The following is a 7,738-nucleotide window of genomic DNA, read 5'->3' as shown; positions in this document are numbered from 1 at the left end:
ATCCCTGTCGACACTCTCTTTGTCTCCCCTGCTAACAGAGGTGGGTTGTTCTGTGCATCCCTCACCTCACATGCAGCGAAACTAGACCCCAGTATGTATTTACAGTGCTATCCTACCAGACCTTCGTGCGCTTATGGCTCCCATGCGGCTGCTCTGCAGACTTAAAGCCGTCAAGAATGTGGCCACTCACCTGAAGATGCTCCCTCTGAACCAGCAAAACATGCAGTACACAATTCCAGACCAAAGGCACCCGCACCGGCCCTTCTAGCTGTGGAACTTTGTGTGTTTTCCACCATTCTTTCGAAAGTTTGCTGTAGCCCTAGTTTTTGTACATGTCGGCTCGCTTAAGACTATTTTAGCAGCTAATACTGTTCCTTAGAAAATATCATTTAAGTAGCTCACATGATAATAACATATAATAACATAAATGCAGTGACATCCAATGTAGGCAGAAAACTCATTTTTTAGGCAAAACATTGCTTTAATTTAGTGTTTCCCCAATTTAAATGTCGCCCTTTTCAGTAAAGTTTAATTGGATAATTAAATCCCCACATTTTCCTAAATCTCCCTCATATCTGTTCCCAAATGTTGAACGTGTGTTTGTAACACAATCACCACAGAACGCAAAAAAGAACATGAAATACTTGAAAGTCACAGGACAAGTAGCTGGTTTAAAAAAAAAATCACTTTTTTTCATCTTTTAGTATAAAATGTTTTTTATTGAGCATTTCAACAAAATACGGGTACAGTAAGGCTGAAAGAGGCCGCTGTGCAGCCCGATGGATGACAGGCAAGACAATGTGGCAAGAGGGCGCCCACTGCGGATCAGGACATTCAAGATCATGGTTATACACAGGGGTTTCCTTGTTTGTGATCACAGTCTTTTTCCCTGCCTCCTCCCCCTAGCATCTAATTTCAGGGACCCTCGTGTGTTTTTGATTATACACAGCAAGTCGCCTACAACCCAGCATGGGCCGGCCGCGTCAAAAACACAATAAGGCTTGGGAGCGACCCCCTTTTGCTACTGGCTCCAACATGGGCGTGTGCCTAGATCCCATGACAGTGTCAAGTGGCCTGTTGCCGTCCCGCCCGCAGACCAGCACCCTCCCATCGCCAATGCGCTCCCCAGACCGCTAAAGGTGCAACGTACCTCTGTCTTCTGACACAAACAGTAAGAAGAAACCCCGGCCCCCTTCCAACAATCCCCATCCTATCCTATACCCTACGAACAACCCCCCCACCCTACTACCCAGCTCCCCTCGCCCCTCCCAGTTCCCTCCCCGTATGGTCCATGGTCTCCCTCACATCCCCTCGGTCCCTTCCGACCTACCGGGCGGGCTCTGCTTCGTTCCTCTCCATTTCAGTATCTGTCAATCTCAACAATCTGAGGTATCTCGGGCAGGTTACCTCTACAAACTCGGAAGACAAGAGGACTAGAAATGGCTTCCACAGCTCAGCGTATCTGGCCCCTTCCCCTGCTTTGGACAATGTGAGCCTTACCATGCCCAGGACCATCCACAGACGGTGGAGCCAACCCCGATGCGTAGGAATCTGCGCTGATCGCCAATGCACCATAATGTTCTGTATCGCTGACCCTAGAGCAATGGCGATCAGGCGACCTCTCCGTGACCTTAACGGGTAGGTCAGCGCGTTAGGCAGCCCCAGAATGACATATGAGGGAAAGCGCGGGATTTCCGTATCGAAGTGGGCATCCACCTCGTTTAAGACCTGGCGCCAATATTCTTGTAGAAATTTGCACTCCCAAAGTATGTGTACTAAAGTGCCCACTCGACCACAACCCCTCCAGCATAGGGGATCCTTGCCACTATCCATCTCATATAGGTGCTCCGGGGTATAGTACCAATAGGTCGCCACTTTTGTAAGAGTATCTGTGAGCCCCATATGGTACGCTGAGTGTCGCGCTCTTTAGTATATTCCCTCCCATTCTTTATGTGTAAGGGATCTCCCCAACTCCCGCTCCCAACGCACCCTACTCGCGCTGTAGGTGTATCTGTGTTTGTGCATGAGCATTTTATAGAGATCCGAGATTAACTGCTTGTCTGTTGTGCGAGTGTTTTTTTCATCTTTTGACTCAGTTTACAATCAAAGGAGTCTGGAGACGCAAAGGCGGGACTGTTAAATAATGAGGTGGCAAAATTAACTTTGACATCCCAGAACCTAAGAGCTGGACCTGTTGTCTAATGGTGTCTCTCAGTTTTGGCAATGGCATGTTGAGGGGTGACTTTGCCTTACAGAAATATTGAAATACTAGGTCCATTGTTTGATAGTGTAACACAAATTGAATCCATGAACAAGAGAGTGACCTTTCACCTCATGGACATTTTGAAAATCGGAATGTTGGATCGTTTTTTTGGGGGTGCAGCATGATTGAAGCAAGCCAATCACATGCTAGAGCGTGGCCGTCCATCTTAGAAACTTTCTGGAATTAGAATATTGAGTCCCTTGTATTACACACTTTGAGCAATTGTTGTTGGGCGGTGACCTTTCACCTCAAAGATCTGTAGCACACTGGGTCACAGACCGGTGTTACCCAATTGGGCTTGGCCCTTTTTGCAGGGTCATCCCTGAACTTTTTTGCCTTCCTCCTGTATTTTGTCTGACCTGTTTTTGTTAGTGTTATGACTCTGGGCAGTTTACCACTGCTAATCAGTGCTAAAGTGCATATGCTCTCCCTATTATAAATTAATGTATGAATTAGTGATTTCATAATTGGCTGGTTTGGTTTACCGGTCAGACCCTAGTACAGTGCACCAGGAGTGCCCAGGGCTGGTCATCCAAATGCTGCTAGTGAGCTTGCAGCACTGGTTGTGCCACCCACAGAAGCAGCCTGTAAAAGTGTGTCTAAGGCCTGCCATTGCACAGCCTGTGTGCAGTCTGGGACTGCCGTGCTGTAAGGGCAAGTGCACACACTTGCCAGTCCCCAAACCTTCCCTTTCCTTCATATCAGACACCCCTATGGTAGGCCCAAGGGCAGGGTGCATTGTAAGTATAAGGTAGGACATGCCCTGGTGTTTGTGGCATGTCCTAATAGTGAATTACAGCCATTGTCGTTTTTCACTATTGCAAGGCTACCTGTACTCCATAGGCCAGAATGGACAGTTAGATTATTACATCTTATAATCCTAACTGACTCAGGGAACATGGTAGAAATTCGAGCTTAGTATGCCTGAACTCAGAATGATAAAATACATCCTTTAGTAAAGTTGGTTTTAACATTCTGTGTTTGAAAATACCACTTTTAGAAAGTAGGTATTTTCTTGTCTAACTATCCAAGCCTGCCTTTGCTAGGTTGTGTATTCCTTGTCTGGAGTTTGAGTGACGGGGTCTTGGGGATTCCAGGAGACATGATGAGTCAGCCCAGTGGTGAATATCAAGATCAGCATCTAGATGGGAGAGAGGAGTAGAACTTGGGACCTGAATAGGGTTGTGCCTTCCCTCCACAATGCTGGCTCCACCCCCTGTGGTGCGTCACATGCCTCTGCCCTGCACTGTGAAAGGAGAGAAGGAGTCATGTCAACAGAGTGCTCCAGGGCTGTGCCTTCCCTCCACAAAGCTGGCTCCACCTCCTGTGGGGCATCTGATGTTTCTGCCCTGCACTGCGAAAGGAAAGAAGGAGTCATGTAAATAGAGTGCTCCAGGACTGACCAGAACTGGTTTGGAGTAGGCAAAGCCCGCTCAGAGGACAAAGGATTTTGGGGTATACATTTTGGGACGCTGATCCCAAGAATTTAGATCACTTTTGGACAACAAGAAGAAACCTTTGCTGAGGAGTGGAACCAGAGAGACTGAGGAGAGACTATCCCTAAGCTGAAGTGCTGCTTGGGGAATTGGCCTGCAGTGGTTGCCTGACTGCCAAAGAAAGGAGAAAGGATCTTTGTGTACTTTATTCAACTTGTAAAGGATCTCCAAGGGCTTGAGAGAAGAGCTGGCCTCCTGCTGAAGTCTCAGGGACAACAGACTTCAACCACCAGCTCCCCAAGAGTTCTTTGGAAGTGCCTGCTGCTGTTTTGGACCTCATGAGGGACTGCGTGTCGCAAGGAGCATCTCGCAACGAAGAAGAAGCGTGTCACCGTCCCAGCCGGTGCCATCGCATCATGGATGTCGCCGCTGTAGCTGTCGCATTGCACCGCATCAAGAGAAGCATCTTGCAACGAAGACGAATCGTGTCACCGTCGCAGCCGCTGCCATCGCATCGTGGATGTCACTGCTGTAGCTGTCGAATTGCACCGCATCAAGAGACTCGCCTCGCATCCACGGAGAAACGTGCCGCCGTCGGAGCCGCTGTCGTCACATCACGGAACAAGGGTGTCACCGCTGCAGTTGTCACATCAAGCGGAAGCGTCTCGCATTGTCGGAGAAGAGTGTTGCCACCAAAGCCGCTGTCGTCGCATCACGGAACAAGGGTATCGCCGCATCAAGATGAAAACGTCTTTTTTTCATTGCACCAAAATGTCATCGCATCGCAGCGTTGCCCGCCACATCGCCACAGAAACGCAGTAAGGAATCAACGCATCACCATCCTTGCAACACTTTCGTTGCCCTGCGTGTCGCATCTTAAGGTACATTGACTCAAAGTGTCGCATTTTAAGATCTAAACAGAACTAAGCTAATTCTACCATTTTACGAATAGTATTGTGGATTTTTGTTGTTTGTGGTCTTGTGGTAAATCTATATAAAGAATACTCATTTTTTATATAATACTTGTGTGGTGTCCATCTGTAGTGTTGTCACTGGATTACTGTATGTGCTCACAAATGCTTTACACACTGCCTCTGAGATAAGCCTGTCTGCTCGTGCCAAGCTACCAAGGGGGTGAGCAGGGGTTATTTTAGGAGTGTAATCAAACTACAAAAAGGGGAATTGAGGCTACTATGCCCGCACTGTTCAGAAAGTCCATATTAGTAGAAAGAGAGACAGGTGCTGGTGATCTGGGACTCAATCTCCTGAATCCCAATATAGAAGAGCCAAACAACTTGGCTTACCGAACAAATTTGTACAAAAATGACCCGCACTCTTCAAATGTAACTACCAAGTCAATGCAATATCAGCAGTATATATTGATGAAATTCAGTTATTCTCATCGATGTTCTCCCAAGAATTCATAAGTCAGGTTTTCTTCATCAGAAAAGATTCTTTTATTCACACATGATGATTAAAAAACAATAGCCAACGCGTTTCATCCGTGACCGGACTTCTTCAGGGCTTAGGCAAAGTTCTTTGTAAAGCTCCTTGTCAGTCTTAACACAGGGAATTCAAGTACTTTCTCGGAACGAAGTAAAGGTATTTTAGGAGTGTACCCCCTTAGCCTGACTAGAGGCAATGGGTCCCCATTTGTCACAAGTACCTACGTGTGCCAACTAGAGACCCCCAAATCTAACAGGGCTCATGGAGGGCGACCCATCACCTCACACACCTTTCAAAATGCTGGGGACCGCCACCGATGGCCTGTCAGTGGCGGTCTGACTGACATCGCAATCAGGCTCTGAGTGCCTGATTTCAAGTTTGGTGGATGGGAAACTCTGTAGTGAATGTGACAAATACAATCTATATATTGTCTTCTCTGTAGTGCAGTGCATCGTTTTTCCCACTGTCTAATTAAGGAAGACATGACAGCTGCATTTTATATGTGACGTGTGTGACATAGTGTCTTATTTATTATTCATCTGTCTCTTTGGAGTCAGGGTAGAATTTTAAAGGTATTTGGAGAAACAGGGCCATTGGAATTAAAGTAAGGTAACTGCCCATTGCAGCTGACCCAGCAGCAGACTGCAAAGAATAGCAAAGTACCCGACATACTGGTTAGCATGCCTCCATTAATTTAACACAACAACTTGTACTCCATAGTGCATAATGCCTTTTTCATTAATGAGAGGTCATTTATTTTTTCACACAAAGGGGTCTATTAGCATGGCGGTCGGAAAACCACCCCAACTGCCATGGTAGCAGAAATCAACCGCCCACCGCGGAAAACCCGGCAGTACAATTAGGATCAACCACCCAAAAAATCAGACTGCGGCGGAACGAGGCAACAAAAAAACGCCCATAGCTGGTGGAGAAGGCTAAAATCCTTCCACGGCGGTCGGATTTGTGGCGGAAAATCATCAAACACTGCCAGGACAGCGGAGAGACCGCACGGAAAATTAGGATATCAGCAGTACGTTCCTCTGTCTCCAACCGCCGCGGTTGCAAACAGTGAACAATGGGAGAGCCGGCGGAAGAGCTGTAGCATAGCCACTGCTGCGGACGCTCTGTGACAAATATGGTGGTCGACAGAAAAAACTCACAACAAGGCCACAAAGTGCACACAGCAAACTAGCTCTGCCCCCAAAAAAACCTAACACACCCCAATGACACACCCACATGGCAACTACAAAAATACAAATCCCAGGAGAACCCTTACCACACACCCGGCAGGAATAACCCATTTTGACACACCCACATAGCTAAGTATAAAACCTGCCCCTTCCATGACCACAATCCTTGCAATACTCCGGAAGTGAAGGGACAAACACCACAGCTGAAAGGAGAGGCAAATCAACACTCCATCACTAATCACACCACACACAGCACAACCACCACGTCCACACCTGCACCTCTAACCCCTCTGCACATCACACACCATATACACCACCCCACCACTTATACCCCTGCACCCATAACCCCTCTGCACATCACACACCATGGCACCACATAAAATGGCCAAATTCACAGAGAGTGAGTTGACAGTCATGGTAGATGAGATAATCAGAGTAGAACCACAAGTGTTTGGTTGCCTGGTCCAACAGACACCATTAGCCACAAGAGCACAAATGTGGGCAAGGATAGTCAACAAGGTCAATGCAGTAGGGACCACCCTGCGCTCAAAAAATGAAATCATGAAGCTGTGGCATGACTTGAAGAGGGTTGTGAAAGAAAAGAGGAACAAAAACCGTGAGCTGGCTCAGAGGACTGGCGGTGGCCTGCCCATCCCACCAATACCATTCAATGCATGGGAGGAGAAGGTGCTTGCCATACTGCATCCAGAGAGTCTCACAGGAATAGCCAGGAGAGTGCAGGCTGGTAAGTAAAAACATATGTAGACCATTACACTGCTATGTACTGCCCATCACAACTACAAAGCTACATCTCAGAGGCACAAGTATATTAAATGACCCACAATATCCAACACATGCCCCACAGATGTAACCTTCACTCCATCTGAATCACCCCAAAGGTAGACAACATATACAGGGTTGTACGTGTCCAGGCAACCAGCACTACAACTCCCAACAGGCCCCCCTGTTCCACCCCTGAGCAGGATGTAGCACTCCCTTCCCACCCATAAGCATGTGCCAGCCATTGTATGGCTCCCACTCACCTAATAGGTAGCCATCTACCCTGGGAGGACTGTCTGGGGCTTGGAGGCCTGCACAACAACTCCCACCATGCCCCCTTGTTCCCCAGCTTAGCAAGATGGAGCACTCCCCACCCACCCTGAAGCATGTAGCACCCATTGTAATACAACAACCAAACTTACAGCTAGGTAGCCATCTTCACAGATAGGGCTGTTTGGGGCTAGGAGGCCTGCACTACAACCCCCACCAGGCATCCCTGTCCCACCACTGAGCAGGATGTGACACTCCCCCATCCAGAAGCATGTGGCAGCCTTTGTAGTACCACAACCAAACATACAGGTAGGTAGCCATGTTCACAGGAAGGGCTGGTTGGGGCTGGGGGC

The sequence above is a fragment of the Lissotriton helveticus genome, chromosome 5_1 (genome assembly GCF_964261635.1).
Source record: "Lissotriton helveticus chromosome 5_1, aLisHel1.1, whole genome shotgun sequence".
Lineage (NCBI taxonomy): Eukaryota > Metazoa > Chordata > Amphibia > Caudata > Salamandridae > Lissotriton > Lissotriton helveticus.
The sequence above is the reverse complement of the archived record's forward strand: the minus strand, read 5'-3'. Positions refer to the sequence as shown.